This window comes from Homalodisca vitripennis, chromosome 7, assembly GCF_021130785.1.
Source record: "Homalodisca vitripennis isolate AUS2020 chromosome 7, UT_GWSS_2.1, whole genome shotgun sequence".
NCBI lineage: Eukaryota > Metazoa > Arthropoda > Insecta > Hemiptera > Cicadellidae > Homalodisca > Homalodisca vitripennis.
Window position 1 is genome coordinate 4,361,332 of NC_060213.1, and position 12,214 is coordinate 4,373,545.

Consider the following 12,214-nt stretch of genomic DNA (forward strand, 5'->3'; position numbering starts at 1 on the left):
CACTTGCTTTGAATTTATTCAATTAATTCATTGGTCTCTTACGTAGTTGGAGGAGGCAGTCGCCTTTATGTGTCTACAGAGACATTCTATTAAACAATTAGACAAATTATTATTATTAATTATAGGCCTTGTCAATATTTATTTTTTCCTCATAAGAGTTTCTTTTTAATTTTCCGACAAAACAATAAAGATAAATTACGTATTACAACAATAATGTCCATCATTACGTTACATGCTCCTTACACTATTTATGTGCATCTCCTTTTAATAAAATATAATACCAATTAAAACCATTTAACCGTGATGGCCATATCCTATCTCTACATCTAAAAGTCTTTTACAAACACGAATATTGATAGGATTTAATGTGGCAAAACTTGTTTTATTAGGCTAACGTTACCGGAAAGGAATTGAAAGGTAAAAATATATAAAGATCAATAAAAATTTTTCCAACACTACTTTAGTACTTACAAAAAATTACATTGACACATTTAAAAATGTTTAATCATTCCATATTAAAAGAAAATCGTATTTAGGTTGTCAGTTGGTTTATGACACAAAATTGAAATAAAATATGAAAAGGATAACATGATTTCGGTCTTTTTTCATCTGTATATGTAACAAAAATAAAACATTACATTTCAAGTATTATAATCTAACCTCTTCCTAACGTGTAAAAATCTTAAGACGTAAAGCTAAACATAAGCACGACAAATAAGGAATGTGTGACGTTAAGCTTATTAAAACTTAGTTTGGCCGCAGAAAAAGTTATTTGTCAAAAAAAATAAGCCTTTAAATCTGTTTTTGAATACTTAGTTATTTTTTTTGTATCGTATAACTACGTAAAATGTTTCAAATCCTATTATCCTTCAAATCATCTACCGCCAGTAACAAACTTAACTAATCACAAAACTACTAATAGTTTGTTATCATTTAATACATAAATATTTATTTTATTACGCAAAGATAAATTTAAATTCGAATAATTAATGCTGACTCATTCATCAACTCATTAGAATGTCACTGACCCGCACATTGAAGCTTTTTCTTGGACATTTATTCCAGGGAATTGAAATCAAACAAATCTTAAATTATTTTATATTCATGCCCTAGACATTCAATATCACCAGTATGAGTAGATTTAATCCGCCCTACTCCATTGGCTTGTGCAGAGTCTTTCTTATCAGATACCTAAATTTAAACGTGAAAGAATTCATTATCACGGTTTTGTAAACAAACTTAACACTTACAAACGGTTTAAAAATCTTTCGTTAATGTACAGTTTTTTTTTAATCTACAGGTTTTTTTAAATTTTTACACATGTAATGTTACATAAATGTAAGTGTTAACTCTATTTTTAAGTTTGATATTATATTAATTGATTGTGAGCAGTTAAATACACTAGTTTTATATGATTTATCATGAAATGTTCAGTTTAAGTTTACAAAGTATCAACAATACAGTACATTTATTTTATTAAATAAAACAACATATTTCATATGAAAATGTCTAAAAGGTATTTAGAAACCTAAAAATTTAGAACCAACCAGTGAGGTTTACAAATGGTACATTATTTTAGTTTGATTTTCTGAGTTAAAACAGAGGAAAAAACGTATAGCTGATTAAAAATATTACGTCCCCGTGGTTGAACATAAATAATAAGAAGAGCATTTGAATAACGAGTATAATTGATGAGACACGTTGTTTTTGCGGGGGTTCAATCGAAGCCAGGTTTTTTTAATAAATGTGAAAACTGTATAAATTGGTTTTTTATTATATGTAAAATTTTGTTGTTTCATATTTTTAATACATTTTTCTGCTAATAATGTATTTAGTTTAAGATAATTATATTAAATCCAAACAAGTTTTCAACACAACGTGTTTGGGTATAATATTTGGATATAAATTAGAGTTTAAAAGCAAATAGAATCAAACGGCTACTATATATTTTAATTTAATCCAAATGTAAATGTTTTTATCATATTGTAGTGTATTGGTGTGTGGTATTGAATTAACTTTGACATAGCCTACTTAATACATAAATAATATAATACGAAAAAATAACTATGACGTCCATATAGGAGATGTATAATCGTCACTGCATTGATAAGGAAAGGGTGTTTATAATACAGTTGAAACCCCGAATAAATAACTGAAAATTCGTCCACGGGAGCCTTTATGCCTCGTCGACCAATGCAATATTAGTTTATTAGTCCAATTTCTAAAGTATCTTCGTCCAGAGATCACTGATTTTTTTATTAGCCTGATGTATTTTCTTAAACTTTTAATTAATCTATATAATTATTACATTTGGCTCTACAGTATACTTAACTTAAAAAAAAAATTATAACAACTTGCAAAATGATTTGTGTTGACAAATAATGTCCAAAGTTACAGTTGAATAGTTAGATTTACATCCAATTTCAATATTTAATTGCTATAAAATGTAATGTAAAATTATGGCCGGAATGAAATACATCTGTGATAGTAATTAGCAATACATTAAAAGAGATACTTGATAATTTATCATGATTGTCTGACTGAGTGCTTTTTAATGTGAAAATTATATGTCAATTACGGAACTTTACACACCTAAACACGTATAATGTTAACAATACCACAAACTGTAGTAACTTTTTATAATTACTGTTTTGGGAAATAAATGTTACGCTTTAACGTAATTCGAATTGAAAAACAGATTTTAGAAAAGAATGATTATTATCTTTAAGGTAAAGATTAATTTATTTTTATTTATTACAGTTGTATTGATATATTCAATCTTAACACAACTAACAGAACTAAAACGTTAAATATACAGATATAAACCACTTAACACTTTCACCAAAGCCGTTAATGTATTTCCACTCCTAAAATAAACAGACCATTAGAACCACTTGCCGGTACTTGTTGAGGTTCTCGGCCTGAGACTTCTTCTCCACTCCACTTCTGCTTCGATTGCACTGTAAAGTGTTATTGGGTTTCATTGTTAAAAACCGCTGCCACAATCATTTTGTCAAGGTATAAATTGTACTCTACAATCAAAGAATGTCTTTTTAGTTTCGAATAAAAAGTCATTGCATTCCTCAAAAGCTACTTTTAAACAATTCTTTGTTTAAAATTAGCTAAAACTAAAACAGCTTATTCCTAGGTTGTATTTCGCTAGCAAAACGCAAAGCAAAACCAGAATCATAGGGAATGGGCAATGTTGGCACTTTTATTTCCCAGCAGGTTGTATTGAATCTTGAAAACAAACGAATTGAGATTAAGATCTCGATGTGCCTATTCTCAATTTATCAGTCTTAATAAATAAATCAATTCTGAATGATAAGAAAACCAAAGTATTTATAACACAATGTGGTATATCAGTATGAAAGTTTGATTGATTAATTATTTCATTTTATAAATTCAACTTCAACAAAACAATCTGTATGTGAGTGATTCCCAGCATGCACCGTGGTGGACTGCTACGAACTATGTAATCAGAAAGTTTGGTATTCTTAAAACTTGTAAATAATTGCATGAGCATGTTTTAGTATGGAATCCTCCTTTGGCATATACATATGCACATAAGATGTAATAGTAGCCATACAAAGAAGGACATTTTTAATTGCTAATGCTGGAAAAAAGACTGAAGGCTAAGGTAAAGGACAAGCGTTAGGAATCAAAATTGGCTCTCGAAATAGGCATGATGATCGCTATAATTAAATAAGTTATAAAAGTGAGCTATACATGTTGATATTGACTGTCAATCACCACGATTTTTTAACTTTCCTAAGTGATTTTATTGTTCTACTCAGGAATAAGATGATGAAACCCCATCATTGTACATAGTCCTAAAAGTACTTTTCCATGATTCTCCGATGTGACTTGATATTCAGGATGTGTAAGGTTGGTAGGAGACACCTACTGTCGACCAAAAATGTTTTTATAATGAAGTGTAAGAGAACCCAGATATTCAGTCATTATTAGTCGTGGACTGAATAACTGTATGAAACTATATTTTACTCTAATCTTTTCTAGGCTGCAAATGATGAAACGTAGGCAGAATAACATTAAAAAGTTTAAACCATGCATAATATGAAACCCAGTTAGCTTCCGGATGGAATTTCTTACAGGCTTGAAGAAACCAATGAATATTTTACTCTGATTATTGGAAAAGTTGTCCTATCTGCCACAACTAATATTTTAGAGTACAGAAGAGTCTAGAGTTACAGCATATTAGGGGCACGCATTTTTATAATAATTAATTTATTCGAAATATAAATTTATTTCTTACTATATATTAATTAGATATATACACTACTAAAACTCAAATTAATATAGTCAACTTAATATTTTGCAGCTACTTAATAAATGCTCTCAGGAAGCCGAAGAGGACGATAAGTAAGAATTCATTTTATTGCCTGTGAAAGTAAGGCTATTTAATTCAAGTACTCCACAGTCCCCAGTCAACACATTCATCACTTAAGCAAACACCTAAGAATTGCTTTGCAACTGAACAGGAAAAGGAGATAAAGTTCCTAAAACTTTGCGTTGAACATCGATAATTGTACATCTTTCCATATTTATAAACACTATCAAATCCAACTCATCCAATATTATTGCTAGCTGCTTATCATAATCCTGAGAGAAATACAACTGTGCATTATCTAAACTTAATTGCTAAATTTCATAGTGTACACTGTTTAATATGATCGTTCATTAATAATTGTGAAGCATTTTATAAAATATAATATTACTCATTTAACTATATTATTTCATTTTATAGTGTATATGTGACAGGCACAACAGCATAAAAAAACTTTTTAAACGTATTTTCTTTAGTACGCAGTATTTCTGTATTTCTGTTTAAACACATATACACTTTACGAAAATACTTTTACAATACTTTATACTTGTGTTAATTATTATATGGCATAAGTTATATATCACTTAACATATGTATAAAGTTGATATTTTTTTTAAATCTGCGTACTCATTTTTATTCTTTGAAGTACTAATTATTAAATATATTTTCTCTTAAATTGAGAATATAGATCATACAGAACTGTTTTCACATTAAAACGGAAAATGAAATTACTCTAACCAATTAACTAATCAAGTAGATTAGACGTTTATTCTCTTTCATATAACTTATAGTAAGTATAATTCACGTAGTAATGACTGTAATGTAAATTATAATTTAATTAGGTTAAATAAGTTACCTCTCTATGAGTGCGGTCAGCAATAGAGAGGAGGTTCTAGGAGAGTGCCCACATGTTTCCCTTCCCTTGTGGTATTTGGTTAATTAGCAAATTAGACCCCACGTCCTACCATTCTTGTAAAAATACTGGTAACTTGCTTTCTACAAGTTTTGACATTGTGGTTGAATTGTATATCATGATTCTTGATGTTGATGTTTTTGTCATTAAGTTCAGAAACATTATAATGATATTAGTGTTATATCCTTAAATTAAGTATTCTGGCTAAAATAGGTTGAGTTTTAAAAATATAAATCATAATTGAGAGTTCTATAACAAGATAATGTTAACCAAGAATAATTAAATTGATAACAAAAATTTTTAAGTACGGTGTTTTTAAGATTAACTGAAAACAATAAAATAATTGTTTGTATTAAAACAAATAAATAGATTATAAAATGCTTGCAGAATTAAAAAATGGTGAGTTATAAGAAACGATGAATTGTATTAAACAGTAATGAAATTAACATCAAAAAACGTGAATCTATGAAAGAGCAGTGGTGGTACTTGCAACGTTAAGAATTGTAGGTTGATTTAAGGATAAATTAAAACGTTGTATGAAACCGACCAGTAAGTTAAAATGACTTCATAAAATGTATTTTCCTTATACAAAATAATCTAATGTGGGCCCGTTAGGCGAGCACCTTTATTAAAGAAATAGTTCAGAATAGATCAGTCGTGGTCAGGGTTGGATTTTAATTTAAGTTTGGGTCTTAGAATCAGGGTTATCATATTAAAAGGTCTAAACACATAATTAATCCACGAATTTATTAAATGAAAATTCTCGTTTATGCATCGCAATAAAATGAAGCCTATCTGTAAAGGACGGTCACTTATTTAGAGGAACATGATAATGCAAGTTGAATAGCGATTTTTGAAATGATGAGTTTTTTTGGAACGCACTCCTTGTAGGTGAGACTATTTTTTTAGTGTAATGGGAACACGCCATATTATTCTCTTTCATTTTATTGTTATTTTTAATCGATGAACTGTCGAATACGACATTTAATTGTTTGTTCAATATTATTGATTATTCTGAAAAGGAATCAGAATAATTATGTGTTTAATTCAACCTTATACATCTACAAGTTTTATAAAAACGGTTTTACAAAAATGTACAGGAAGAAGTCAAAAAAGCTGGCACAGTAATTATTCACATATTAAAATTCTTCAAATGAACAATAATTATGTAAAAATGTGGTATGTTTAACCGTTTTTTATAGTTGTTTACCTACAACTGGTTACTACTATTGTACGCTAATAAACTAAAACAAGTAGAATTTTGATACTTATCTGTCAACATTATTTAAAACTAAAACTATTTAGAACTGAAAAGGTAGTTTTACAAAAAAATTGCTTTCAAAGTTTATTTTTTTTTTATTATTACATTAAAAAATAAGTTTAACTGAATACATTTATTTGTACATTAATGTAAATTTTAACAATAATTATTAATTAATTTCTAAATGTTTCATACGTATCGCTCCAATAAAAGTTTAAACGCATTTAAAACTTAAAAATGTTTAAGTTAGATATGCTTCTCCTTAAAATTTTTGTCTCAAATAAAGTACAAAAAAATTTTAGTCAAATTTACGCATTACAGAATTACACATTTGAACGATGAAAATGCCTGAAAAATGTAAATTTCTTAAAGAGACTAAAAGAAGAAAATTATATACGTAGTAATATTATGGTATCAAAGTAATTGTCTATTGTAATTTAGTACACATTCGTCAAGGAGTTACAGACTTATTCGTTAAAAATTAAGATCTACAGTTACAGGCTGATACTATTATTACCACTTAAAAAGTGTGTATAAAATGAATACCGCTAGTTGTCTGTAACTAATAACAAAACTTTCTGAAGTGGACTTTTCAATCATTTGCTCTCAAACTTATCTAATCACCGATCCCTACTAGACATATATTGTCGAGTCTTTGTTTGGCGTTTTTACTTTAATTAGTGATTATAAACTTAACAATATGCCAGACGTAAGATTACTTCTTAAAAATATGATATTTGATATTTTAATTTTATTATATATAAATTGGTTACATTATATTGTGTAATTCGCTATTAAGTTGTTACTCAGATTTGGAGCTGAAGAGTCCAAGTGAATTATGTATTTCCAATTACTGCAATAGTTATAAATGTGAAAATCAGATTACTAATCTAATAGTAATATATACTAAAACTACTATGAAACAATTAATAACTACGGTAATTGCAACCGTCACAGACAGGACTCGAACCTGCACTATCTTTAACTCAGACTTAAAGTCCAACGTCTTAGACCGCTCGACTATCGCTACTCCAAAATTAAGTGAACTAGAATTAAAACGGTGCACGCAACTTCCGCGAAGCCTTTCACGCAACACCTTGTCCAGAAAGCTAACTTTTAGTAAGTAAAAATTAATAGCCACTTCAATAAAATCCCATTTAGTTAAATTATCATTGAACTCTACCATAAATAAGTTACATACACAGAAATATTATGCAAAACCCAAATATAATATCTCGATCCGTTCAAAGATACTCTGTGTATAATTCATATTTGCTGACATTCAGACATATCCAATCAGACGTTCATCATTAAAGTTTAAACTCGATGTTGAACATATGAATATGAATCTTTATGTAAAATTTCAAGTCTATAACTTCATTATTCCTCTAGGTATCGTAATATACATAAACACAATATTTGCCGTCCATTAATACTGGGTAGTCAGCGTTTTCTAGTAATACTACTGTTCAACGATGAGATCGATCGAATATCTTTTAAATGAGTAACTCTTTCCTTTCTGAGCCCTTGAGTTATTTTTACGGATATGTACTGTGAAATCTTATATAGCTTACAATTACGATGCTAATGTTATATTTAAACAGTATGCAATAGCGGTGTTAAAAACTTTAGTAACAAAACTATTATTCTCAGAGTCGGAATGTTAAGTATATTATTCAGTAAAAGATACGGTTGATTAAGTGGATAAAGGAAACAAGAAAACAAATTACTTCTTCATTGATCACTCGAGCGGTTCCGATATCTGTCTGTAAGTAAACTGTTTACTCGAAATTGACACAGCTGGTCTGAATTGAGTCTGTATATTCAATAGCTCATTACATAAATTCACAAGTTGTTCTTTGTGTCCAAATGAAGCAAGAGATTTAATATAAATATTTTATATATACATATATATATAATAAAAAGAATATGTGTATAAGAAAACTTTACAGCATTTAATATTCTTAAAAAAGTGGTGACTACTTTTAATGAGTAGATTTTTCAGAAAAACTTACATCCAAAAAAATTATACTTGGTGTTTATTATATTGTCAGGAATATGATTCATTATCTTTTTCTTCAAATAATCAAACTGTTTCCAAGAATTTTTTATATATCCTACGTTTATTAATGTGATTATAGGAATTAAAGGCAATTTTGGATTATTTACAACGATATAAAGACCATTTTTGCGATAGTAATGTGTTTTCAGGATTTTATAGGCACACTGTTTGACTGTTTAAAATTAGTTTCATTGAATGCTGAACACTTTTTACTCTGTAAAATGTTGTATGATTTTTTTCTGCCTAACTGACCACAAATCTCGCTTTTAATTGCAAGCACTAACAAACTTATAAAGAAGTACCTTTGAATAAAAATTCTGATAGTCTGTATTAGGAATAAAAATATACTTGTTTTATTGTTGATCCTTATCATATGTTTTTATCACTTCATTATAATTATGTTCGAAAGACAAAGTGCATATTATTTTGTGTACTTATGGGTATAATCTATTTCTGAAATGAATATACCATGAAATAAGTTGAAGTATTGCCAGTATTAACTATTAATATTATTTACTATTAATAATCAATGATCTTCTCGTTGATAAACTAGTTAGTGATTACGGTCCCTAAAATGCTCTACATTCTATAGGGTAGCTTTAAAATGTTTTAATAAGTTTTTCTGGCCAAGATTGATATGAGTGTAATCTAAGACATCAATACCATTAAAAGTAATCACGCAAACAGAACAATACAGTCGCGTTTAAGAACCAATAAAATTAAACGTATCTCCGTGTATTTCAACAATTTTAACTTTATAAATTAATAATAGAATAAATGGTTACGTAAATAAAAACTAAATATAACAGTATAAGCGAGGTACTCATTTTTCATGTAATATAAAACCTGTCGATAAATGTAAAGAGCTGGAACAATATACACTGCCTAATCCTGATACTTGATACTATTGCTTTGTATTTATTGAATGAATTCCATGGTCTGTGACGTAGTTGGAGCAGGCAGTCGCCTTTGTGTGTTTACAGAGACATTCTATTAAACACGTAGTTAAATTATTATTATTATTTATAGACCTTGTCAAGATTAATATTTGCTCCTATGAGATTCTTTTTAATTTGTAATATTACGTATTACAATAATAATGTCCAACTTAACGTTAAATATTGCTTACATTATTTATGTGCATCTCCTTTTAATAAAATATAATACCAATTAAAACCATTTAACCGTGATGACCATATCCTATCTCTACATCTAAAAGTCTTTTACAAACACGAATATTAATAGGATTTAATGTGGCAAAACTTGTTTTATTAGGCTAACGTTAAATTCGGAAAGGAATTGAAAGGTAAAAATATATAAAGATCAATATTAATGTTTCCAACACTACTTTAGTACATACAAAAAATACATTGACACATATAAAACATTTTTAATCATTAAAAAAAGAAAATAAAAAGAAAATCGTATTTAGGTTGTCAGTTGGTTTATAACACATAATTGAAATAAAATATGAAAAGGATAACATGATTTCGGTAATGTTTCATCTTTATATGTAACAAAAATAAAATATTACATTTCAAGGATTATAAACTAACCTCTTCTTAACGTGTAAAAATCTTAAGACATAAAGCTAACATAAGCACGAAAAATAAGGAATGTGTGACGTTAAGCTTATTAAAACTTAGTTTGGTCACAGAAAAAGTTAAGTGTCAAACAACTAAGGCTTCAAATCTGTTTTGGAATATTTACTTCTTTTTTTGTATCATATAACTATGTAAAATGTTTGAAATCTGTTATCGTTCAAATTATCTACCGCTAGTAACAAACTTCAATAAAAAAACTAATAGTTTCTTATCATTAAATGCATAAATTTTTTTTAATACGCGAACAAAAATTAAAATACGAGTAATTAATTCTAACTAATTCATAAATCATTAGAACGTCACTGGGCTACACATTGAAGCTTTCTATTGAGTAGATTTAACCTGCTCTACTCCTTGGGCTTGTACAGGGTCTTTCTTATTAGATAACTCAATTTAAACGTGAAAGAATTCATTATCACGGTATTTTAAACAAAATTATGACTTAGAAACGGTTTAAAAATGTTTCGTTAATGTACAGTTTTCTAAAAAATCTACTGGTTTTTCAAATTTGTACAAATGTGATGTTACAAAAATGTAAGTGTTAACTCTATTTTTAAGTTAGATGTTATATTAATTGATTATGAGCAATTAAGTACACTAGTTGTATATGATTTATCATGTAACGTTCAGCTTTAGTCTACAAAGTATCGAAAATACAGTAAACATATTTTGTATTAAAATCTCTAAAAAAGTATTTATAAACCTTAAAAGTTAGAACTAACTATGATATTTACATAAAAATGTATTGCTGGTTAAAAATATAACGTCCTTGTGGTTTTAATATAGGAGAATTTCAATAACGATTTCAAGTGATGAGACCCGTTGTTTTTGCGTGGGTGTAATAATTGAAGCCGAGTTTTTTTAATAAATGTGAAAAATTTATCGGCAGCTTAAGTGAACATATAAATTGGTTGTTTATTATATGTAAAATTTATTTCTTTTATATTTTTAATAAATTTATCTGCTCATAATGCATTTAGTTTAATGTAATTATATTATATCCAAACAAGCTCTCAACACAACTTTAGTCGAGTGTAAAAGCAAATAAAATCAAACGGCCACTATATATATTAATGTGATCTAAAAATAAATGTTGTTATAATATTTAATCTGTTGGTGTATGGCCTACTTAATTCATAAATAATAAAATTAATCATAAATAACTATGGTGTCCATATAGGAGATATATAATCGTCACTGCAATCATAAGAAAAGGGTGTTTATAATACAGTTGAAACCCCGAATAAATAACTGAAAATTCGTCCACGAGAGCTTTTATGCCTTGTTGACCAATGCAGTATTAATTTACAAGTCCACATTCCAAAGTATCATCGTTCAGAGATCACTGATATTAATTATTAGCCAGATGTATTTTTATTCAGTTTTAATTAATCCATATAATTATTACATTTGGCTCTATACGTAATTTATAAAAGAAACTTGCAAAATGATTTGTGTTGACAAATAATATCAAAATTTTAAATAGTTTAGGTTTACGTCCAATTTTATTATTTAATTACTGTACAATTTAATGTAAAATTATGGCAGAAATGAAATACATCTGTGATAGTAATTAGCAATACATTAAAAGTGGTAATTGTTAATTTATCATGATTGAGTGACAAGCTTTTTAATGTGAAAATTATATTTAAATTACTGAAATTTATACAACTGAACAAGTTTAATGTTAACGATACCACAAACCGAAGTAATTTTATAAAACTATTGTTTTGGGAAATAAATTTTACTCCATTATATAATTCGAATTGAAAAACAGATTTTATAAAAGAATGAATAATATCTTCAATGTAAAGATTAATTTATTTTTATTTATTACAGTTGTATTGATATGTTCGATCTTAACACAACTAACAGAACTAAAACGTTAAATATACAGACATAAACCACTTAGCACTTTCACCAAAGCCGTTAATGTATTTCCACTCCTAAAATAAACAGACCATTAGACCACTTGCCGGTACTTGTTGAGGTTCTCGGCCTGAAACTTCTTCTCCACTCCACTTCG